The 26,841-nt window shown below is 35.9% G+C and overlaps 1 long non-coding RNA gene across 1 annotated transcript in view; it reads right to left on the bottom strand.

Annotated features, from left to right (window-relative positions):
• LOC144246017 (uncharacterized) overlaps nucleotides 1-26,841 on the bottom strand; it is an 81,627-nt gene that overhangs the window by 761 nt on the left and 54,025 nt on the right. The gene's annotated exons all lie outside the window — the stretch shown is intronic.

Genomic DNA, 26,841 nt, shown 5'->3' with positions numbered 1-26,841 from the left:
AGGAAGACACACCTTCTACTAGCACAGGTTGCTCAAAGCCCCTTTCAACCTGGCCTTGTAACACTGTTGAGGCAGGACGGGAATGTAGAGATTGAGTTAAAAGGCTGCTGAGAGTAAAACTCCGATTTATTTAAAATGCATCACTCTTTATACAGAGCTTTGTCCAGGCTAATTCCATTGGTCCTGAAGTGAAAACAGCCCACACCATTGGCGCAGAGTACATGGCACACAGTGGTAGAACTTAACTATAAACAATGTGAACAACAAGAGATAAAAACCCTTATTTACATTCTTTTCCAACAGATTCCCAGGCTTCTGCCTGGTTAGAAACTTTCTGTTTCTCTCTTTGACTGAATCTGAGACCAACAGCCTTGAACATTTCTAGGGTTGGGGCATCCACAGGTTCTCTGCTGGAACCACATGATCCACATGTGGTCTGTGGTTTTAGTTGCTTTGATCCAGTGACCTTCTTTTGCACTATACTAGCTAAAATAGACATAGTCAACAGTATCTAAATGTCCTGCTCTTCAGCCTCCCACATCTCCAGGAGAAAGGAACATCAGCTGTGTGAATTAATAATCCAGCAAAAATTTCAGCAGAAACAGTCATCTTCCCTGCTACCAGCCACAGACCCAATTTGTTAATTCTCAGGCACCCACAACAAATACAAAGAGACTCATTGCTTGTTAAGCTTAACTGCATCTTTAATAAAAGAATAAAAATTAAGATTGTATAATTTGCAGCATTGTGGTCTACTCATATATCAGGGGACTGTCAAACAGCCTTGCTAATATTTTTGCTGTAATATTATTTCATATGTTTTCTATTGCCTATCACAAAAGAAGAAATAAACTATCTGTAAAATTATTTCTCTGGATATTTAACACTCAGTTTTAGTTCCTTGAGGGTAACAAGTGTATATTATCCCAAAACATCTGTTCAGACTCCAAAGGCAGTGCATGAGCTAATAATAAAATATATGGAAAATATTGAGTAGTCAGGTGTCTAAATTAGGTAAGAGGGAACTACAAGGAGAGAGAAGATGAATCCTAATGCTCATATCTTAAAAATAATTCCAAGCCATGCACAGCAGGAGCTTAAGATTCTTTACTTAGGTGAGACCCTTGATGGGTAGTGTACCTGTAAAACCTATGAGGGACATAATGCCATTTATCCAGCCCTGGAATAAGCAGCCAAAGATTGTTTTGTATACAAATCTTCTATAAACCTTCAGAAGTCTAGTGCAAGATAGAGCCTTTAGAGAAGATGGTCAGAGTGGGATTTTTATGTCAAATTGCTCAGTGTCACCTGAGTGAATTTACTCAGGTGATATGTTCTTAGAGGACTCTAAATGGGTCCTTAATTAGGGCTAGTCCCCTAAATGAGACTCAAAATTAAGACTCTGGCAGAGGTCCAGATGCATTCAAAGGAGGGACTTGCAGATTTCACAAAATCTGAAAAAGTGTTTGATAGTACCTAAAGAATTACTTTTCCTCAAATGTTGCCTGTACGCAGCCACATACATCTTTGAACTGTGAAAGTTCCATGTCATTTCCCACCAGATGACCTGCCCCGAAGAATCTGATTTCAATGACTGGTTTGATGTGGCCATGGTACAGAGATCTCATCTTTTAAAGCTGTTAATAGATTTCTGGGGTCACTAGATCTTTTGAACTCGTTCTTATTTTTGAGACTCCTGTGTCCTCAAAAATGGCAAAATTATGAAAAAAATGGATCATCCTTTTTCTAATTTCTTGGGATGTCTCAAGAACACATGGATTTTTTCTATGCCATTATGGGTGCTGTTTTTATGGGCTGAATCTATACCAGAGTGATGCACATTTCAGCTACAAAGTGAGACTGAGCTTAGATCCACCTTCTTTCAGCTGATGAAGGATTTTTAGATTTTTATCACAGATGTGCAAAAATCAGTTTTGCTGAGGGGTATTTGGAATCACCCCATTTTCTTTGTGAAGACCTCATTTCTTCATCTAATTGCATCTTAGAGAAATTACTGAGTTAGGAAGCAATTAGTGCTTAATACTATCATTTTTCAACTCTACCAAATCTAGCAATTGTGATTTTTTCAACCACTGAGTGCATATAAAATAATGCAGTTTGAACAGCACATTAAATTGCAATAGTTATAATACCATCATTATTGTTATTGTATGTAAAAAAAATAAAGGAAAGATATACTGCTTGGGGGGGTCTTTGTGTTTTTATCTTATATTTGTTAAAATGTTTTTGAAGGAGTGAACTTTTCTCAATACTTGTTTTTGAATGATGGCTTTTTCCACTTACAAAAAGGAACAAAAATGTTTCACATGGAACATGTTTTTAAATAAACAAGAAATTAGTTTAAAGACAGTTACACTTCCTGCTCTGTAAAATGAGAGCTTCATGCTGTTAAAGCGACACCTGTCAAATAAGGAGTTCAGAAAAGCAAATGGAGTAACACAGAACCAGCAACTTTGGCAGGACTGATCATACAACAAATTCTGTTTGAAGAATATTTTTTTAATTTGGTGAATCTGTAATGTTTGGTTACATATATAAAGCTCAGAATCCTAAACATTTTCTGCTTCCACTTCATGCTATGTAAAAACATCGTAATTGTACAGGAGTGCAGGACTAGAAAGGACCCACTGGCTTGGCAAAACACTTCTGGAAGGGTTATAGTCCCACCAACCTTAAAACTAGTTTGTTGTATTGTCTCTATTATCACCATCAAATTAAATTAGTATAAAAACTAGTAGAAAAGATGAGATAAAAAATCTGAAAATCATATCATTAAAATTTAGTTGGGATAAAGATTATGTGGAATGAGGCTTGTAAACTTAGTGGCAAATGATCCCCATTTTTATGATGGGATAGATTTGTATTATCATATGCATCCTGTAGTGAATTCCCATCTTAGCACTGTAATGCAAGGTGAAAAAAATATTGCAATAAGAACCTAAAGCTTTCTAGATCTGAACATTTTAAAATATTCAGAAGGAGAAGCAAGGCATTTAGCAAGAAATGTTCACTTTCCTTTTAAGACTTCCTGATTAAATGTGATAATTGCATGTTCTGAAGTAGTAAGAATAGAATTGTTGATTTCACATATTTTTCTTAGGTTCAACTAAAAAGTTAAGAGCTATAAAGGAGGAATATAGCTGAAACAAACTACTTCTGCCTGGAATAATTTATTAAAGAAAAGATTTATCACAAACTTTCCCCCAATGTATGGTATTAGAGACTAATTTTTGAACTATTCTAATTGAAGTCAATTTGGGGATACTGGTACTTCTCTAATTGTTTCTGAGACGTATGCATTAGCAACAGAGAATGTTTTGTTGTCATGGCAACAGGACTATGATAATGACTTCAGACATAGAATGGAATTATGTCACAAGGGTGGTTTGGGAACAGCTGCTTCTGTGCAAGTTTGGTTAGAAGGAACAGAGACGTGTTTTGGCTGCAAAGAAACACATGATGCACTACAGGTGTATATAAAGAGTCCACCCTGCTCTGTAGGTGTTTTGATGTTTGGCTACAGTAAAAGTTATTTTATTGTGGATATCTCATTCTAATTATTCTGCAATTTGTGTAATATCCTTTCCCAGACATTGAACTTGGTACTTCACTCAGTATTGTAAGGGTGAGGACCTCTGTCTGCTCTCCTTTTCCTATGCATGATCAATAAATTAAGGTAGATTAAGAAGCCCACTGTGATTCTGCCATATATTCAAGTACTAAAGCATAAACAAGACTTAAAAGCAGACTTATCATATTAAAATTCAGGACAATTATGTACTTCATCAGATGGGGTGGCCTGTTGAATAGATTGCCTCAGGATGTTCTGTATGAAGATATGCTCCATCTGCACTGAGCAAAATTCCTGACCTTAATTTTCTTTGTTCCCTTTTTGTTTTTTGTTTTTTTTTTTTTCCCTGAGTTTTGTTGGCTGTCCATTATGAATTCACAGTCTAGAAAAAAAGTTAACTCAGTGCAAGATAGAAGGATTTCCTGTTCATTAATTATATGCTATTAACTTGAAAACTTTGGCTGTGGCTTAGAAGGCAAATAGCTGTCCAGATTGCAACACTTAGGTTCACAGCATGGCACAGATCTCGTAAAGGTGATTCAGGATCGTTTATAGAAAACAGGACATCAATGGTAAAGTTAATCTCAAAAACAACTCCCTTAGTGCTAATGTAGGAAAGGCAACAGAATGTAAGTGTTCAGATACCTTAGAAGCCAAAAAATGCAAGGAAAACTTATTCTGGCTTCTACAGGTCCATATCCAGGTGTTGAGTATGAACCAAATATTTCTAAGTTTCTTGAGAAACAGAAAAAAAAACCAATGAGAATGTAAACACAGAAACGTAGTGTTAGGTGTTTTAAAAAATGTAATACAGTGAAATGTACAAGTGAAATATTTTTAAAGAAACTTTTTTTATCACAGACTGGAGTTCACTGTGACCCCTTTATTTGGCTTGGCCAGAGGAATCTGGTGAAATAAGGGATGGGAACGATGGTTCTGCCCAGAAAATAAAAACTTTAATAACAAAAATGACAAATGTGGAAACCACACAGTATGGTGGGCAGGATCCAAAGACCCATGGGTGTGGCAAACATAGCCAGGTACAGGAACATCCAAGGGCAAAGGTCCAATCACAAATGTGAACTCAGAACATGACCTTGTTTGTAATAGGTACCAAACCAACTGAGAACAAGAATCAGAAACTTGATCAAATATAGGATGGTTCTATTAGCAGACTACTAATTCCCATGACCCCACTCTTGCCATCATGGCCTGTCTCCCCTGGTGTCTCTCCTCAGTACACTGTTTCCCACAGCCTAAGGCTGATGCTTTCTTGTGGGATGTGCCCCTGGGGAGAACAGTTCAGGAATGCCATGGGAAACTGCATTTGTTTAAATAAGAACATTTCCCCAGAGTTCCCTGCTTCCCCATGCAGATGAGCACGTCTATGATCGGTCAGTTCATGCTTATCTTCTCCCCAGGTTCTAGAAAATTCCCTGTTCTCATTACTCCCATTGGTTCCCTCAGCAAACTACTCCTTCCCTTCTCCTTCATTGGTCCAGTTTATGTGACTCCATCCCTGCTCCTCCCCTGTACCCTTTTCCCATTGGATGGCTTGTACCCCAACCACTCCTAATCCCTTCCCAGTTAAATACCGTGGTCCCTCCGTTCCCAGTTGCTCTTGGAGCTGTTTCCCCCTGTGTGTGGTTGTTTCCCTGCTCCTGTTCCCACTTCCTTTGTCCTTCGACTTGTCCTCAACAAACCCACATAGATTTTGTCAGCACGAGAGTCCTCCTGTGTTTGGTGGAGCCCCGGTACACTGTCCAGGAACCTGTAGATCAGCCAGCAGCAGGTTGCCCTGCAGGACTTGGTCCAGGGCAGCTTTTACTTTCTGTAAGTGCTGCTGAGGCCAACATCCCAGCTAGATGCAATTCTGTAATTTTTAAATGTAGAAACAATATTTCCATGAACAAGTAACACCATATATTTTCATTTCCTATGGAGCTGTTTCCAGTGCTGTCTAGGAAGATATGACTTTGACATAAAATTTATCTGATGGTTGAAGTTTTAAATGCAGTCCTTCTATGTGTATTCCCTGCTGTTTGACAGGGGCTGAGGTCATACTGCAGACAGCTGTATGCTCTCTCTCAAGTATTTAGATGTTTTTTTTTCACAATATGTCTAGGAACAGAGCATCTTTGAAATTACTGTGTCTGTGTCAAAGTTCATTGAACTTGGTGGACAGGTTAAAAAATTATGGACAAGCAGAAGAAAGGGTGAGTTAGAAATACAATATAATCTCTTAGATTTTATTTCTCTAACAAATCTCACTGGTTAGGTCAAAACAAAGCAAACAAAAAGCCAGTAGTTTGCTGGAGATATCTGAGAAACCGTTAGAATTTTAAAAATCAAAGAACAAGATTGGATTAACATTTTGAGGTTAATTTTAAGTGAATGGCATAAATTCAAGCCTGTTCGTTTTTGTAATAGAAAGAAATAACATGTTTTAGCAACATACCACTTTTGATGACTTTATAGCACTGATGGCAGGACTGCAGCTTAGGAACACCACTGAGAGTTTGGCTTGAAGGGGTGAGACAATAATTTTTTTCTGGGTTGATAGACTACTGTTCTAAAGTATGTTTTCTGACACACTTTCAGATACCTCAATGTTCATCTGTCTGTACTGAAGTCTCTGGTGTGTTTTATAGAGAGGGATCTCCAATTCCTAACTTGACCTAGTGTATGGCATCTTTCCTCTTAAAGCACTAGTTTTGGTGGGGAAGCAGTGGCTCTCATACAGTCAATAAAGCAGTTGTATATATGATGAAGTTGTTTTGAAGATACTTTGGCAAATTTACAGTATTGTTACTCTCTAATTGTGACACAGGCCAAACAGACTGTGGATGAAGCAAAGCAGAAAATATCTCAATGCCCCAGTTATTTAAATTTATATATATTTTAATTCTTTATTTGAAGCAAATATGAGTTATTAAACCAGATGTCTGAAAGTAAAATTGTATAGGAATGGTTATGGTCATACACCACAATCTGGATTAGAACTTTGCTTGGGATATAGGAGATCCAGTCTCAAATTTACATTTCCCATTAAAATGAGGTATCCTATCTTTTTGAAATTGATAACAGATTTCCATATAATTCTCTTTCTATCATTACTTGTATCCAAAACACCACATTACAGTTTATCTCTGATAAAAAAATCTTCACAAAACAGAACTGAGATGAGAGAGGAAATGGGGAATGATGATGAATATTTTCAATTACTGCATATAGGTTTTGTGAATGCATCAGGCATATTTCTGTAGTGTGGAGTGTTTAGTTTGAAATACTTGAAAAATGCATCAAGTACAATCCATTTTTTGCTGTTAAAACAATCAAACTGTTTAGACCACTGATATCGTATTTGTCTGTCAGCAGCTGCCAACGTGTACAGCTAGTCAAATAAGCCCTGACAAAATAAAGTTACACAGAAACATGCAATTCATTGAGTCCAACTGTCTCATTTTAAACATCTTGGGTTTAACTGACTGCAGAGATGGGTTTCCAGGGAACCATTTTAACTCCTGGTATATGGGCCACAGGGACAGAGATCTCACAAACTGTGAAAAACTAAAATTGGATTAATACAGCTGTTCAAGAGCCAAATCCTCTGCCACCAACCAGTGGAGATGACAGTCTCATCATTTTAATGGCATGGATTATTTGGAAAATTGACAGGAACACCAATTGTCCTGAGCAGCTACAATATCCAATAGCTAACTCTAGATATATAGAGCAAAGATATGCTTTTGATTTAATGTGGATAGCAAACAAACTATAATTTCCCATACCTAAAAAAACTCTACTTGTGAGCAAGCATAACACTTAGATTTGACCTTGCTCCTTTCCCACCCCTCCCTAACATATTCTATGCCTGAGAGGAGTCATCCACAATGAGTATTCATGCAGGGATGTCCAAATGAGCCAAAGTTTTCCGTGCTGTTTCTATAATAATCAGTGCTTAAAACAGATTGCATTTCCAGAGTTATACTCACCACTTCCTCACCTTGATCTGAAGCATGACAAAGATCACACAGTACATCCTAATGGCAATTTCCAAAGTGTGGTCTGTACAGAATTCAGAAGAGCAATGTTTGTGGATTGTCATTGGTGTTGGTGCTCCAGTGTGAGCACCTTCCCCATGGGCTGTGGGTGGATCTCTGGATCCTCCATGGATCCCCATGGGCTTCAGGTGGATCTTTGCATTCCTCATGGACCTACGGGCTGCAGGGTTTCAGCTGTTTCACCATGGTCTCACCGTGGCCTGCAGAGGAATCTCAATTCTGGCACCTGGAGCACCTCCTGCCCCTCCTTCTTCACTGACCTTGGTGTCTCCATGTAGTTTCTTTTGCATATTCTCACCTCCTCTTCTTCTCTGGCTAGAGAAAATGCATACCCAACTTTTTTTTATTTTCTTCTTAAATATGTTATCACAGGGGAACTACCAAATGTCTCCAATAGTCCCAGGCTTGGCCAGCAGCATGTTCATCTTCAGAGCCATCAGGAATGGCCCTGCTGGACATGGCAGAAGCTTCCAGCACCTTCTCACAGAAAGTACCTCTGTGGCCCCTCTGCTACCAAAATCCAGGCCATGTCTTTAACCATATTGGGCCCATGAATACAAGTCTAAAAGCATACACAGAACTGGAAGTAGTGGTCTAGAAGTAAGAATTATAATATACTTTCAAATTCAGAAAATATTAAGATAAAACATGCTTAGAGTATCTCCAGCAAAAAATAATACTGTGAAATAAAATAACATTTAAAAGACACGTCAAAAATATCTGTTTTCCCAAAGTAGCTCAAGTATAGACCAACATTTGGCTTATTCCTGTCCCTTTAGTAGAATGGCATAGACCAGAAAGTCATTAGCTGAAGACACACAAGCAAAATGCAGCCAAAACCATGCCAATTATGGCAATGACAATGTCCTCTTAATGCAAAAGTTCTTTTTATGTGCATCAGAGTTCATACCTGTAGATTTAAAAGCATAAGCAACAACTAGTCATACTTTTTTAAAATGTAAAACCAATGCAGGTTTTTTTTGTCTGTTTCTCAGACCAGACATGAGTCAATTAAAAATAAAATGCACATTCTCAAAATAAAAATTGTAAACTAAGGTAATGCTCATAAAATAGGGAAAATTGGTTTCCTTTTGTGTTTTTTTATCCAATCTGTTTGTGTCAATATGTTGTATTTCATCTTATTCTTATATTTTTCATAGTAGAGGCAGGTTTGCTTCCTTATTGATCCACATACATTCAGCATCCAGCACAGTGGGGTTCCAGTTAACAATCAAAATTTTGAAGCACTATGATTAGACAAATACATCTAGAATAATATATGATGAGGCATCATTTATGAAAATGAAGTGAAGAGAGAATGAATAAGGTAATTACATAATTGAAAAGCACCATGGAAGGATTGATTTTACAACTATTTGTTAATAATCTTAATAAATTTGCTCTAATTCCATCCACATATCATGCTAAGTAATGGTACAGCTGGAAGAATAGTAAAAGTAAAGATCATGTTCTCTGATTTTATTTTCATTTACACTATAAGACAAAATTGATAAATGTGATCAGATGTGCCAGATTTAGAAGAGAATAAATAGATCTTTATAAAAACTAAGCTGCTTTCTTTTACATTGCAAAAATGTTGAACATGATTTGAATACTTCAAGAACAAAGAAGGTATGAGAAAAATGATCCTACAAAACTGCAAACCTTCAGTAGGTTTTGCAAAGACTATTTCATAGTGTATAATACAAGTAAATTTAAAAAATATTTGGAGTGATGTCTTGCTAAAATTGATTGTAAAGTTGCATGGAGATATATCTACTGTATCTGAAATATGAAATAAAATGCTGGATGAGCTAGCTATAAAGCTTATCAACAGCAAATCTTCAACAACACTTTGTCATACTCCCTCTTTCCTAAATGCCCATTCCCATTTACTGAAAAGCACAGATACAGAAAGAAAGAGATTTAATAACTAAATAAAGGAGAATTACTTCAATTTTTAAAATATGTGACAATTTTATTAGTATATTAAACAATGTTTAGTCCATATTTAATTTCATAAAGTATTGAAAATAATTGCACAAATATTGCAGAGATGATAGCAGATAACTGGGTCCTTCTTGGACAAGGGTAAAAAAACTCCCTGCAGTGCTTCAGGTTTGGGGCAAAGTGGAGAAGAGTAGAAGAAACAAGCAAAGGATTGGAGAAACATGATGACAGCAAGTTTGCAGATGACACCAAGCTGAGATGTGCAGTTGTCTCAACAGAATGAAGCAATGCCAGCCAGGTGACATGGACAAGCTCGATAAGCAGGACCCACATATACCTAAGGAGATTCAACAAGTCCTACATCCAGGCTGGTGCACCAGAGCTGGGGCTGTCCCAGGCATCAATAGAGACTGAGTAATGAACTCATTGAGATCACCCTGTGGAGAAGGATTTGGGAGATTCTGGTGGAGGAAATTCTGGGCATGACCTGGCAATGTGCAGCTGCAGACCAGGAGGCCAACTGCATCCAGGGCTGCATCAACAGCAGAGTGGCCACATATCAGGGAAGGGGATTCTGCCCCTCTGCTCTGCCCTTGTGAGACCCCAGCTGGAGCCCTCCAAAACAGAACAGACATGGATCTCTTAGAGCAGAGGCAGAGGAGGTCACAAAGGTGGTCAAAGGGCTGTAGCACCTCTCCTATGAAGACAACTGAGAAAGTTCATCCTGGAGAACAGAAGCTTGAGGATGTCTCATCACTTATAGTGAACTTAGGTGAACGATGGAGAATAACTTTTTGCACAGACAGATAGTGATAGGACAAGATGGAACAGTTTTAAAGTAAAAGAAGAGAGATTTAGGCTACAGGTTAGAAATAAATTCTTTACTGGGGGGGTGATGAATCACTGGAGGAGGTAGTGCAGAGAAGTCATAGCTGCACTATCCCAGGAAGTGCTTAAGGCCAGGTTGGATGTGGCCCTGAGCAAGCTGGTCTAGTGGGTGGCAATCTTGCCTATGGTGAGGGGTTGGAACTAGGTGATTTTTAAGGTCCCCTCCCAAGTCATTCTATTATATGCTTCTGTGAATGTTAGCATTGTGCCAGGTAATAACGAGTTCATATGTGAAAGGCTTCAGGTTGAAAAGAAGAGTGAAATAAAAGGTCGAAGAGCTCTCTAGGTGTTCTGGAAGAGAAACATACAATAGAAGTAAATTATGTGGGAAGACAAGTGAACTGAGAAGACCTTGAGTACTATTCCAAAGAGTAAATCTAGCAAGTGTGCAATATTAGACCAAGAGTTAAAGAAAATTCAAGGGAAAAGGTGTAGAAAATAGATTTAAGATTAAAAAAAAAAAAAAAAAAAAGAGACAAGCTAGAGAAGTGTGTTGTTGTTGTTGTTGTTGTTGTTGTTGTTGTTTTTGTTGTTTTTGTTGTTGTTGTTTTGTCTTGTTTTTACACAGATTTCTATTTGTTCATGAGACATTGAAGTAGCACAGAGGATAGGCAAAGTGCAAGTCCAAAAGATGAAGTACATAGTCAGTCATATTAAAGTACTTGCAAACAAGCTGTCTGGGGAACAGTCTGAATACAACTCTACAAATTTATCAGTGCAGTGTAAGATATAAAGACTACAGAAAGGAGAAAAATGTAATTTTAGACAAGATGAGGTCTTCTAAGATTACTAGACCATTAAAAGATTTCAATTTCTCTTTTTCAGTCAATTTTTAAAAATATCTAAATAGGTTCATTTTAAAGAAAGAAGGGTAAAGTGCCTCATCTTACTTTTTTCATATTACACTATTGACTTTAAAATAGAAGACTATTAAATATAGTCATTAATGTCAGAAACTTAAAAGTCCTTTGGAATTGAAAGTGTGTTATCATAGTACCAATTCTTTGTGATGCTTTGGCACTATGCAATATAGTTGCATTAGACAGTTGCATTAGAAACATGGAAAGCTGGACCTGTCATAAGCCAGTGCCTTTTACTCAATAAGTATTGCCAGGCACTTGAAAATACTGGACAATTAATTAATTAATTTTCCATATTCATCAATGCTCTGGTCTAATTTAGATTCACATTAAGATTATTTTTCTTGTGAAAATCTGTGTGGATTATAACTACTCCTTCATTCACAGTAGTAATTAGGAAAAATCATGACCAGATGAAACTGTGAACATAAGGATTTAATATAAATGTTTGTTACTTACTAGGTTTTCTGATAACATTGATAATAGCAGTAGGTAGTATATTAATATTTTTGAACAGAAAATATCCAGCTGCAACTTTCATATCTGCTAACCATGAGAATGTCATATCATAGTTTCTGTATTGTACCCACTCTATATCCTCACCACTGCTCAGAAGTGGAATTTCAGTGTGGTAGAAGACTGATTAAAATCACAGATTTTATCAAAGCAGTAAATATCTCCTGTATTTATCTCCAGATCTTTTTATTCCCTGTAGCTTCTGACTTCTACTCCTGTCTTCCACAGGGAAACTGTCTCATTCTAATTGCAGAGCTAATAGTTAAAATTTGGAAACATATCCCAGAATACCAATTGTGTTCTTAGCTGCTCAAGCCACAGCTTAGCTGCTACAGTCAGAGCCTGATTTTTCATAAAAATTGTTGTGGAAAATTGGCGTAATGGGAGATAGGAAGAACATTTCCAGTCACAATTAAGTTCAAATAAAAACAAATACCGCAAAATTTTGTAAATAGTAAAAACACCCAAAAACTCCTTAGGTAATTAGGAATGAAGCAAGACATGCTGACCTCAAGAGCAGTTTTCACAAGCAAACTGAGAATCAGCAGAATGTTGCTACCCAGTTATAAAATATTTTTATTCTATTTTCCTTAAAATGTCATCATGCAGATTCTTTGAAGGATGGAACATGCAGAAAATAAGCAATGTGTAAGGCGCAAACTATTTCCCAATCTTTTCCTATATACTCTTCCTGAAAATGTCACTACCATGCTGAGTCTACTAATAGGATCATTAGCTCATCAAATCAGGCTTAGAGTCTAAAACTTGAGAAGTGAGACACGCTCACAAACTATCTCTGAAGAAAAAGCTAATTAGGTGGAAGATGACATGGTGTGGGCTCTGAAAAAGGTCAAAGTAAAAGTAAGGCTTATAGAGCTGAATCTTAACAACCAAAATATATTTCTGAAATATGAGGAAACAGGAATGCAATGGCCTGATAGCCTCTCACATATAAAGTGGTACCTGAAGAACCAGATATGAAACAACATGGGAATTCTTACTCTCACCCAGTCTATCATATATCTCTCCAGGGGTGCTCTTCTCCATGTTGGAGTTACCTGCCTGGCATACAACTAACATTAAGCACTGTCTCTGAGGCCTTTTCCCAAACTTTATGATTTTGTGATAACTCCAGTTGCTGTCAAGTGGAGCTAAGAATACAAACATGAATTTCCTCCCTGGAAGCATGAGAAAAAAATCAAACAAATGAGACAAAGGGGAAGGGGAAGGAAATTTGGGGTAGTTAACAGAAAATGGACATTATACAGTGGGACTGGGAAAGTACATATTATCTTTAGGGTTAATTCTGGGCTAGAGTTAATCCTACACTATCCACCTTACCCTGTTTCCTGTTTCCAGTTGCAAATCATTTCAAATTTACACTGTATCTGTCTCTATACATATGTATATGCATAATACATTCAAGATAACAATACAGTCATGAAAATATTTGTTAATAAGGAATGAAATAAAATATTCCAAACATAGGAATTAATTCAGTACAGATGAGATGACATTTTCAATACACATGAGATGGGCTAGGAGATTCAAGGAGGCCTATTTTTACTCATCCTAAAATGGGTAGATGGGGATAGGAACCCAGCAGGAGGAAGGACTCATTTTCTTTTTAAAGCAAAGATGCAGAGGATATACAGGAAGCACTGAAGTTCAATTGTCTTCTCAAGGCTAAGATAAAGGAATAGGTGAATGATGGCTCCTGATCTTACCCATTTGTGAGAAATTCAAATAGGGTAAAAAAAGAAAGAGAGAAAGACAGGGGTGTCAGTAATATTAGTTTCCATAAGTCATTGAAATGAAGGACTGAGACCTGTGAGAGACTGAGACAAAAATGTGGACAGAAAGGTTCTTATGGGACACTTCCAAACTTCCAGAATTTAAAGAAGATATCTTTAACATGAATATTATCTCATTTTACTCTCATGTTTGTCAAATTTTAGAGTTGTATGGGTTGAGCAGGAATCCTAGAAGATACAAATGAAATTTTCACAGTCAAAAATGCGGACAATAAATTCTTGGAATTGCTAACTGAAAAGGGTAAAAATAATAAGTCAAAGCCTTATATGTTTGATATTCACCTACCCAAAGATAGCAGAAGATCCCATGCCTAATTTAAACTAAATAAAGTCTCAAACAGCAGAGGAGACCCTCATGCAACTAAACACATTTCCTCACTTACATGAATAAATGAGAAGAGACAGGAACACTGTGTGCATAAAAGAGCCCGAAACTGCCAGAAAACTTCCAATTCAATTCCATGCTGACATTAGCAAAAAGCAACAAACCCAAGTAGACAATGTAACAACCAGTTTACAATTGCACCTCTGTTGGAGCAGCTGGCAACAGAGCCACTGCAGTTAGTAGAAAAGCTGGAAAACGTCTAAGAATTGAAAAAGGCACAGGCACAATACTCACAGGCTCTCACACAAGTGGGAAACTTTAGGTAAATATAAAAAAGAATCTGCAAGGAAGTGGCAGGGCTTGCAAGCAGCAATTCACCTTGTCGTCAAAAGTAGTGATGAGTACCAGTGGCAGGACAGGTGAACTCCCAAAGCAAGCAGGAGACCTACATACATATAAATAACATCTGGCTACATTAATATGATTGCAAGTGATATGGTGTACTGGCAAAACAACAGCTTAGTAATGCTGTCTGTATTCCTAGAAAGAGAAGTCATTATATGCAATAAGTAGACTAATAACTGAATATCTGCAGAATAGGCACCCATTTCTGAATATATTTGCTGGACACGAAGAGTACTTGTAAGATTGATACAGTCTTATGAAAAAACAGACAACTCAAAATGGCCTTCATACCAACCTACAAATATATATTCCTTTCCTGAAAAGGCACCTTAAATTTAGTCCTTTTTAAACTGTCCTAAATTCTATGAAAGCCTGAGAAAAAAAACTTCCTAGAACACACTCAGTTGGCCAAACACAGTAGTCTGGTATCATCTGAGACCCTTGCAAGTGTACAATTAATGGAACCTAAACAGCTTTTAATCTCACCCAGAACATCTCCTGGCTGCTCACAGATGCAGCAGACAATCAGGTGGAGTTCTATGTCCTTTTACAGCTATGAGGGCTGGGCAGTGCCTAGTGGAAGATCTGGGGCTGGTCTGTGGGTAACCAAATCAAACTTACTGAGCACAAAAAACTTACAAATTATAACTGAACTCTGAAGACCTGGAGTTCAACTATTGTGGTATAATTATGTGTCCAAAACAGGTTGGACCCATCCAAATTACCTTGTATAAATAATGTCTGGTCTATGCTATGCTTCAAAACATGCCTGTGAATTATTCAGGTGAGGACTCTTGGAAATAATCTGAAACTAGATGAAGGACAATTTATTACTGTGAATGATTAAAATCCAAATCTGAGCCACCATCCTCTCTCTGTTTAATTTGCTCAGATAAATGTATCTAGAGGCAGCAGATAACAGGAGATTAAATATTAGTTCTCATTAAGATATACATACATATATATATACATACTTTGTGAAGAAATAGATTTAAATATCTTAATAAAAGTCTAATTTCATTGCATATATCATGTTAGCCCCTCCTATAACAGTTTCTAGATGAATTATTAAAAGAAAAAAAAGAAAAGAAGCAGCAAGCAAAATGCATATACATTTCCTCAATTTTGATAAGAAGAAGGAACACTGATGGTCATGATTACATGTCTTCATCATGCAAAAATGCTTCTGAACCAAAGAAATTAAGTGGGTTTTTGTTCTGGTTTTGGTTTTGGTTTGGTTTTGGGTTTGGTTTTGTTAAAAATGATGAACTATTATCTGATAGAATTTGACAATTTGGCAGAGCGTGTGACTTTGGGTGTCTCTCCTCACTTAATACACAATTTATCAAAAAAGGAACATCAATCAGTTGTCCTTACACATGAAATACTAGAAGTGGAGCTGCTGCTTGAGTGTAATTTAAAAGAAAGCTATTCCAGTAATGTGGAAAAGTTAATCTTTTCTTTGTTGAACAGAGAGTTCAATACACAAACAACAAACAGACACTTTTGAAGGGAAAACTGATTGCACTTAAATCCAGAGTACAAACCTGCCAGACAACATATACCAATAAAAACAGATTACATGAGTCAAAAAGATGCTTACAATAGCAAGTTCCTTTTCTAAGTTTTCACTTAAGAAACTAACATCAAAGGAATATTTGGAGTTCAAAAAACAACTTCAGCTGCCCATTGACTCTGAGATTACAATATCATCCACTTCTCAATCACAGCAAGTGCTGACGGTCTGAAAAGCACACAGCATTCCTTTGTGATGGGAGCCTATAAAAAAGTTTGATGATATGGAAGACAAATTGTTCTTGGAGATGATTCCTTATCAGATATCACATAACTGTTTAGAAATGCTGATGAGGCAACCTTGAAATAAAAATCACAGGTTTTGTAAAGCTTAAAAATCCGGAACTTTTAGTTAATGTGGTGAATTCAGAGCCAGATCACAATTAAAATGTGTTGGAGGATTAGTATATGAGAGAACCCACAAAAGTAACAGAGAGAAATGAGACTTGAGCAGACTCATTATTTCTAGAGACAGAACACAAAACCATTCTTGACAATTATACACCTATTTAGTGAGCCGCACTGAAAACAACAAATCATTCTTATTCTGAAAATCCAATTTTCCTTGATAACCAATTAAAATGAAAAATATTGAATACGTGGCAGCAACCTCATGAGTCTGCTGTAGCCTCCAATGACCACACAGTTCTGCAGCCTTTTTTAGATTGTGCATTTACAACATCCTGACATCTCAAGAAAAAGAGAAACTTAGGGGGGAAAAAAAACTTATGCAAACCATTAAAAAGATTTAATTTTATATCATCTCACCCTAATAGTACCCCAAAGTACATAATCATGTTGCTAATTTGATCCCTGTAAAAGTAAGACTCAACTTTCTTAAGTTTAGGTCTTGAAACGTAAACTTTAAGGAATTTAGAGATTTTAGAGGAGCTAAGATTTTAGTAGAAATAAGCCTTACTAGAGTTAATTAAAATAATAATAATAAATGAGTAGGCCTTGATGAAGTTAGGAGTTAGTAGTTAACTAATAATTGATTGCTTGTCAGCACAGTGTTTTGTTAGCTGGGTTTATAATAAAGAATATAGAAACTGACAAATAGCTTTTAGGAACATAAGACAATTGTGGGCCTCCTCTGTTCTGAAACCAATTGAAAACAAGGAATGCGAGTTCTACCAAGACTTCATTTGTCATATTTGCATTGAAAAGGTAGAAAGGTCAGAACGAGGAAGACTTCATTTACTTCCTCATTTTGGGACCACTCCCCATGAAAGGGACCACCAACCCATTTCAAGGGAAAAACTACACATGCTTAATAGCTTTTGGAGTGATTAGCGTACAAAGCGAGGAATGGGATGTACCAAAATTATGAATATATATTTGTATTTTGTGTATTCAATACTTGTATGGATAAAAAGACTCTGTAATCACCTGGAAGGTGTAGTGTGTATTTGGGAGCTATCCCGCACGCTGCCCGGCATAGAATAAACATACACTTTCTAACTTTAAACTGTTAAGAGAGTTTTTGTCCATCACAGTTGGATATCGGTACTAGATCAATATTCATATTTTTTTCAATAAATCAGTCTCTGAAGGCTGATCTTAAAATTAAAGTGTCTAAGCTCTATCTTGGAGAGATAAAAATTTATAGTAGATAATTTGTTCCAACCACTTTACAATGGGATGGGCTGACTTCTGATGGCATTTAATTCTTATTTTTCACCATGAAGAAAAGCCTGATGACCTGTTTAGACTAGATTCCAGGAGTATAAATTTGACCAGAAGGTGAATTTCATTCTTACATATTTGTAAAAGAAGATACATCATAAAACTTGATTTTTTATGATGCATTTTCTTGTCTTTATTTGGCAGAAAGAGCAAGAGTACTGTTTTCTTGAAAGCTGCTGCTCTTGGTGGTGCTGCCATATGCTCTCCAAGCATTACGCGGGTGGGTGGAAAACTTGCCCAGGAACAAGGAAACCTGAGCTTAGTCAGACATATCAGGATAGTGTGGAAAACAGCAGTTGTTCTGGATCATTGAACCTTTCCCCTCAGACTTTAAACATAGTCTAAACCCCCAGAATTCATGGGCCCAAAAGAACAAGCCATTTGTCATCTTTTTCTTGGAAAGTCTTTCTAAAGTAAAAATGTATAACCTAGACTTGGAAATTGGGACCAGAATCCTCTTTCTTTCTCTGATTTCACTATCACTGATTGTTGATGGATCACATCAACATTAGAATATTAGAATTCTGCATTTGTATTCTCCTTTTAAAAGGAAGCAATGTTTTTAAATATAATATTTAGATGAGCAGTGCTAATATTTCAGGGAATGTTCATGTGTCTGTGACAATATTCAAGAGCTTCTTCAAGTGGTGAATCGCTGTTTAGGCAAGTAGAGTGCAAAAGTGCTTCACTGGAGTTCTTGGGAAGCTTTCTCTTTGGTGAAATGATATCTAGTAATAACAAACAGAAAAGTAATCTTATTTCTCTTCTCTAAAAGTGTGAAATAAAGGTAAAGAGCAAGATGTGCATATTACGGAAAGAGACAGAAGAAACCTATCATTTCAAGTGTACAGCACACAGGAGGAGGAGAAGGAGAAGGAGAAGGAGAAGGAGAAGGAGAAGGAGAAGGAGAAGGAGAAGGAGAAGGAGAAGGAGAAGAGAAGGAGAAAATAAAAGAGAAAAGAGGAGAAAGAATTAAAAAAAGAATTCCCCTGCTTCTTTATTTTCTCAGGATTACAAGCAGTATCTTCAAGCTTGAGGGAAAAAAATAACAGTTTAGAAAGCATGGTAATTAGAGGTTTAACTGTATAGCTATAGAATTTGCTACAGAAACAAAATGCAAAACCTTTCTTGCCTTTCATCAGCAAAAGTTCCTGGAGGAATACTTCAATTAAATATCAATAAAAATATTTTCCTGGTGTTTTGCCCTTTGCCGAAAACATATTAGCTGTGTCAAAATATCATTGAACATAAAACATGATAACTTTAAAAATAACCTTTGAATCTATGTTTGAGAAAATTCATAAATTTTCAGTCCAGTGTCAGCAAATAAATGCAGTACAAAATCTAGAGTAACATTTGTGAGTTCAGTGTGTTTTGAAAAGAGGGATAGAACACAGCAATACTGAGTGTCTCAAATTACAGAAGGATTATGCTCAGGCTGAGTAACACATTTTAATTTGTTTAGTTAATTGTAATTACCATATTAAATTTCTTACCAAAATTTAAGAATCTTTATAGTAGAAGTCCACAAGAACAGTAATACAAAGAAAGAACCATAGTACTCTTTTCATATCCACAAAGATCTTGGCCTGGCAGAGCAAATGAGCAGCAGATGCTAAAGATAAATCTTGGGCAAAGTGACAAGGATGAGTGTTTATAACGTATTTCTATAATTCAATTCACAAGCTGCAATTTACATATTCATTTAAATCTATGGCCGTACCATGCACAAAATGTTGGGATAGCTAATTCTGTTTAAGGGATCTTATAGTACCTTAACTAAATCTGTGGTGTGAAAACAGCCTAGCCTGCACATGTCATTTCAAGATAAACACATTCTAAACCAGGAAATCGACATGTCAGATGAATTTATTAACTAAACAATTTAACAAAACTGAGGTATCTTTTTCAGTGTCAACGGCAAATTATCTCTCGTTTCATATCCAGCCAGCAAACCAAATTTCCATCCATCTCAGTTTCTCAGAAGAGCAAATTAGTGTGAGAGGACAGGCCCTTGCACTGGAACTCAGTCATCAGTATAGAGGATAAATACTGAAATTGCTTTAACACAAGACGACCAGAACTTTCAAATAACTTGAGAAGGCAGCCTGGGCCAGGAATCATTCTCATTAGGCACATTGCACGTGGCCACCCGATTTCAGAGGTTAAGAGAGATTAGTAAAATGAATGTGCTATAATTTTGCCATTTGGCTTTAAGGCCAGAAAGAAAACTTTGGCACTGCTTTGTAATCAAAATAAACATAACCACAAACCATAGCATTTTTTATTTATATGCCCACTCTTTTCACCACTACAAAGGCATCAGCCTCTATGACTTTTTAGCAAATACTATTCATCTCATTATGTCTAGACTGTAGAATAGCTCCACGTTAGAGAAGTGGGGTTTGAAAGCTTTCAAGGAACTCTGATGAGTGAAAAGCTATGGCATGTGTCATATCTTCTTGACATCAATATCAAATTAATTCAGAAAGGAAAAAAATCTGTTATGAAAGTTTTTTATGCATTATAAATTATGAGCTTGAATCTAATCTAATCCAGAGATAGTTTTTATAGTAGTTTCTCTTAGGAGGCATAGTCAGGTGGTTGGAGTGTAAAAGTACAAAAATTTGTATATCTATGGAAGACTCAAAGTCAGTCTTAAAATTATTACATGGCTGCTCAGAGAGTAAACGACTCCATCTGTTCTACTTTCAAAGATCCAAAGACCTAAGAGGTGATAGAAGAGTGTACCTTGTTATATGGCCTGGGAATACACAAGAAATGTCTTTTTTTTTTTTTTTAATGAAATGGTAAAAAAAAAAAAGGTAAAAAGCCATTAAACTGCCTTGCTTTCCTCAGACCCCAAAGGAAGATACACTAGTATTTGTATATCATGGAAAAACAGTCTTGTGGGTATGCAAGCAGATTTTCCTCAAGACATGAATTAAAGTTCACAGCTAAAGCAGTTTGTAAGTTTTAATTAGTCATTTCTGAGAGAAATCAATGCATGAACTTCTGCTGGTAAGAGGAAATCCTTTTTTGATAACACACATTTCTCTCCCTTTCTTATTAATATCAAGAGAGCAAAAGAGAGAAAAAAATCACTACGAATCAAGTTTGTGTGAGTCCTGACTCTAAGACAAAAACTTTGGCTAAAAATAGTGCTAGGCCACTGCAGACAAAATAGTGGGGAAAAAAAACTAACCAACCAACCAACCAACCAACCAATCAACAAACTCCCCCCACAAACAAAACAATCTAAAAGCTAAAAAACAAACAAAAAAACCCCACATACATCAAACCAAACCAAACTGAACCAAATGAAAATAAACAAAAAAACAAACCAAACAAAGAAACAAAAAATAACTCAAAACAGAACAACCCTAACAACCCTAACAACACAACCCCTTCCCCCCCAAATCAAACAAAAAAAACCCCTTCAAAATAATAATCTTACAATAAGAAAAATAATAGCAGTATTTAAAAAACCATAGTAAATGAAATAAAGTCATGAAAGGTTTTATAACAGAATATTAACTAATGCCACTGAAGCACGGTGCCACTTAGAGAACCTGATGAAATTCTCACCTCTGCCAAGAAAAGTAAAAGGATTTATTCGGGAGTTCTGGAGATGCTGCTTATGCTTTTATATCCTCAGAAAGAAATCTGATTTCTTTCCAAATTTTAAATAAAATTCAGGTTTTTTACTCCCTAGTGTCCCCAAATCCATTTTTGTAGCGTTATCTTGGTTACTTTTCTCAAATCCTCTATTCATATGTTAGATCATTCTCATTTGAGAATAGCATCTTGCACTTGTTCCTACCAAATGGTGCATTTTTTTTTCTGAGAGTTCTCTCTCCTGTATTAAGATAATTTTTGGCTTTATTTGCATATCCCAATATAGTGACATTGCCTTTGACCTCAGTTACTGACAGATTTAATACATCTACTCTTTATTCTAATGTTTATTCATAAAAATACTGATGAGTTCCACTCAAGATATATCTTGGCAGGGACTATTTTGGTGCACCCTAATGTTCTGCATATGAACTATTGAAAACTGTTCTTTATATTCAGCTTGCAAACATCGTTGCACCTATACTACCTAATAGTATGCAAATGATGTTTCCATATCAAACTTTTAAGAATGCAGCATGAGAAGAAATAAACCAAGACCAGTCCAAAAGATGAAAATATATGGCAATGGAATAATATGAATGTTAGCATGACTGCCTCTCCTCTTCCCATAAAATCTGTTACCCTGCTATGAAAAAATAAAAGCTAGACTTGCTTTAATACAAATTACATTGGCTGTTATTCACCACTTTGTTATTATCCAGGTAACTACAAATTGTCTCATTATCCTTGTGCAATATTTTTCTAGGAAATTAATAAAACTTATTGACTGATCTCCATTTCTACAGTTCCTCTTTATGTCCTTTTTAAATGCGGATATTCTTTTTTTTTCCCCAAGCCTTTCAGGATCTAACAGGATTCCATTGGCTTCCAAAAGTAACTGCTCAGAGACCTGAAATTCCATCACCATCTCCTTCTGTTATGCAATTGTTGTTTCAGAAATGTAAACAAACAGTGAGGCCATGTTAGGCAAACTAGACTGATGGACACTATGAACCTAGAGCATTATCTTCATGTAGAGAAAGAAAAGAGAAAAAAGAAGAGCTTTTAATCTGATTCAGACATTTAGGTTATATCTTGAAGGACATTTCAAGTGCATCCCTCAGACAATTTACAAGGACATTTTTCAATTTGTAAATTGCAAAGGCAATCAGAAGGCTGACTGCTCCCACTATTTTGGCATGGTAGGAAGATCCAGAAAAGAGTAACACTTGATGTTTTATTAAACTGATTGAAGGAACTCTTAAACTAACTCAACAAGAAGAAAAGAAAAAGCCAGGAATGTTGGACCTAACACCAGCAACAAAATCTGCAAACTGGAAAAGACTTGCAATTTGTTTAACATATACTTGACTGTGGAGTTGAAAGCAAGAGAGTTTCCCAAGTGAATTTTTATAAATATACATATATATATAGTTACATACATGCTTTTACATGGTTTTTATATAATATTGCTTATCTTCTAAATCACACAAGAAAATATGTTCAAGTTCACGAAGAAGAGGGATTAGAAAAATAGGCAGTCTTTAGATTTATTCTTGTTTAGTATTTTGAAAGGAGTGGAAAACTTGCAAACACTTGGAGTCCTTTTATTATTGTAATCTTATCCAGTAGATTGTCTACAATGTTAGAAGAACTTGAACCAAATTACCTGAATCCTAATGAGATTAATTTTTTCATTGTATGACACTGAATATTTCCCAGTATGTAAGAAAAGTTCAAAATATGGTCCAGGTGAATGTTTATGCAGATTATATTTAATGTCAATTTTTATTTTATTTCCAGAGGGTTCTTAGTATTAATTTTATTTTACAAGTAGAAATAAATATCAAAATCATCAGAAGAATGTTCAAATAAAACAAAACAAAGAATGCAATTCAAACACTTACAGTTCAATTTTTATGATACATAATATCCATATTCTTGTTAAAGTGCCTTGGGATAATTTAAGAGACCTCCTTAAAAAATAAAGGTCATTAAGCAAGCTAATATATTTTTGAGTGTGATACATAAGGTGGCATGATAACAGGAACTCACAAAACAAAATCTTACAATAAAGAACCAGAAAAACTTTTATCCTTGAAAATGTCTTCATTGCACATTATAATGAAAATTTCAGTGCATCATTCTTTAATATTCAAGCTAAGCAAAAAGATCATTAGAAATGTATTGAAGATTTTAGGTCACACCTGGCTGCAAAGTGAATGCTTAGGCAACTTATGAGCCTTGTAATGGAATGAGCAGAGAAGAGAAAGCTAGTTATAATTTGGATTTGTTTTTCTGTTTCTCTATATTAGAGCTGTGAATTAAACAAATACAGTTCCTAATATCCAAACTTGTCAACATCTCCACAGTCCTCTGTGTATTCTGAGGTGAAGTGGGTCATAAGAATAGTCTTTTCTATGCAACAAGATATTTCCTTTGAAAAAAACATAAATATGTTGCAAATTCTTGTGTGATTTTTTTGTGTTCTTTGAGAGGTGATAAGCCAGTAATTTCTGATTTCTTTTCAGTGTGTCATGTGTCTGAGAACATGACAATAAAAGTGGGTCTGTAACATTAGGACAAGCATGTCTAAATAGAGGCACTTAAAAGATTATTACAATCTCCTTTACACTTTTGCTGCTTTTACTTGTGTCTCCTATCTTCCTTATCTTGTTCCAAAAATAATGAATTCCTCAACTTGTTGAGACCAAGAGCAGCACTCAAAAGGAAACTGCTTGGATGGGGTACAAATTTGACAGAACCAAAGAGAAATTGGTGTCCTTCAAGAAACTTCTGAAATGTCGACAATCTTGGTAAGTACAATTCTGGGAAAGGAATGAGTAAGGGTCAGTTCTGGAGTCACCAAGATTTTTTTTTTCTGTTTTTTTATAGGAATTTAGAAAAGTTGGCTGGTTACCAGAACCAGATGTCTAGAGCATAATTGCCATTAAAGCAGTTCTTGCCTTGATGTGCTTACTAATGGTGCTTTTACTCTCTCACTGCACTGCCAATTTCAAAAGCTCCAAAATAACTAGGTTTTCCAGTTTGCTTTTCCTTTGGGGGAAGACTTTGGGTTTGGGGAAACGATGAAATTTTATCTTCCCCTCATTATGATCTTTCTCTGATGACCCTGTGAGTAGGAGTTTGATTAGATGAATTAAAGTTTGGCTAATAATCCCAAAGGTAGGAAGGTATTCATATCACCCCATTTACTGTGAAATTTCCCTCTTCTCAAGTTTTGGTGAACTCACCAATATGTCACCTCTACTCTAGGCCTGCCAATCACACATTCCCTGTACACACATGAGGAACTCCCATCTGTACATAACATTTCCCTCCTATCAGCTCCAAATAATGACTAATTCTCACCACTCCCCCTCTTCTCATTTCTCAGTCTGGGAAATAATGCCAAGAGTGACAACTGTTTGTTTTTTTTTCCCCAGGCTGATGTATCAGGAGTTGAAATTAAAGGGGGTTAGAAGACAACAGCACCTCTATGGAAACAATCATATCTCCCAATGATCACAGTGGGAAAATACTGATCTGAAAACAGTTGGTTCAAAACTTCAGAAAATCTGAGAAAAGATTGGTAAAATTTAGCTAAACTTCCAGCAAGGAGTCTAGCAAAGCAGGAGAACTCTGCTCTAAAGACACTTCATGCAGGAAATGTTAAAATTTTACTTAATAAGACAATAAATACTTTTAGTTTAATACTTGTACTGTTGAAGGAGGACAAAACTGAACTGAGTTTGAACATATAGGAGCGCGCACACATATATGTGCAAACATATGTTTATCTAATAACTGTGCTTCTGATGTTCCTTCTCTAAATTATTCCTAGTTTCAGTCTTATTTCTGTATTTGAATAAAAGTAAACCTTAAGACACAGGGTCCTCAGGTTAATTAGCTATGAAGTTGGTCATGCAGTCTTTAGTGCAAAACGTCACACATTTCTGAAAACTGAGAAGTCAATGAATGGAAAAATTCTTTCAATAATATGAAAATGGATTAAAAACTTGGAAAGACCTGGAGCAACTAAAGTACTAAAATATTATCCAATCACAGGGAAAGGGAGAACATGCTGAATTCTATTTAGACATTTATGTGGGTGGTAGAAGCTTTATTCTGTTCTTATTTGTTGAAACAACATATTTAATTAGTGTTCTCCCTTGGGATATTTTCAGTAGTTTATTTGGATCAACTAAACATACTCTATACAAAATGAAAGGGATTCTTTTGCCACTAAAACTAATGGAGAAATCTCTGTAAGGAAGAAGCTTTAGGTCTTTAACTCTGTAAGCTTTTGTGCTAATCTAGAACAATTTACTCTTCTAAGCAGCCTTCAATAGGTACTAACTTGCAGAAAGATGTTATTTTTATTCTCTTGTAAGGCAATATACTTCCTGGAAACAATACGCTATATGGGTGGGAAAATAACATTAATATCTTTTGGAATCAATGTGCTATTTAATTTTTTTGCTTTGCTTTAAGTCTCAGATGACTAATATAACTGGCTGTCTGATTACAAAAAAATTTTATGGCTTACATATTTTAGAGCATATTTTGGGCCAAGCAGAAGAAAAGAAAAAAAACCCTTAATTTTCAGCCATTAAAATTCAGTGTCTTTCTGGATGTGGTAAAGATTGATGTCTAGTGAAATAATTATCCTCTACTGAAAATCAGATTACACTCTAAAAATGAAGAATGCAAGGCTTTGGTTAAAATCCAGTCCCATCTTCAGGTTTCCACTGCATGAATGCTTTAGATGTTTTCTTTTGACTCTCTTCTCTAGATGCACAACTAAGCAGTGGTTTATTTCTGGTTTGTGCAAAAAAGATAAGAATTTTTATTAGCTATAAAAATTGAAATGCCAAATGGAATCTCCTCTGAGGCTTCCAATCGCTGATGAGATCACCTGGATCAGGAAAGAATAGCTGTGATAAATAGAACACACTTGAGCAACACTTTTTCTTTGACAGCAGCAGCGTATGTATTGCTCCTTTGGGTCAATCTAAAGCAGTTCCTTTTGTTCTGGAACCTGAAGGTTGCTGGTTCAGTGTCTCTTGTGAGTGTATGAGGTGGCTGGTGGGAAAGATCTGTAGCAGACACTGAATCTGTGCTCACAACATATGCTAGGAAAGGGAGCAAGAAGCCAACATGTACTGCAATTTCTTTGGTAACCATATATATATATTTTATATGTATATACACACCCCCAATATCTGTCTTTTATTATCTAGAATATTAAACTGGTATCTGTTGTTCATTAATTTTAATCCTCTGACTGTTCCTAATGTGTGGACTATGCTTTGACACTATAATAGTGTATGAGCACTTTTCAGCTCATCCTCGCTATTGTTACTATATCTTTTTAAAAATTGTGCATATAATTACCCAGTTTTGCTCTTTTCTTCCTACATGATTATGCTATTATAAAATCCAATAAAAAATGGGTGAACTGAAAAGGAAAGAGAAACCAATTTAAATTAAATTTCCAAATCAGATATCTAATACTGATAGATTAGCTTTTTTTAAAATATAACAC

This window comes from Lonchura striata, chromosome 3, assembly GCF_046129695.1.
Source record: "Lonchura striata isolate bLonStr1 chromosome 3, bLonStr1.mat, whole genome shotgun sequence".
Classification (NCBI taxonomy): Eukaryota; Metazoa; Chordata; class Aves; order Passeriformes; family Estrildidae; genus Lonchura; species Lonchura striata.
Note: the sequence above shows the minus strand (reverse complement) of the source record. Positions and strands in the feature narration are given on the sequence as shown.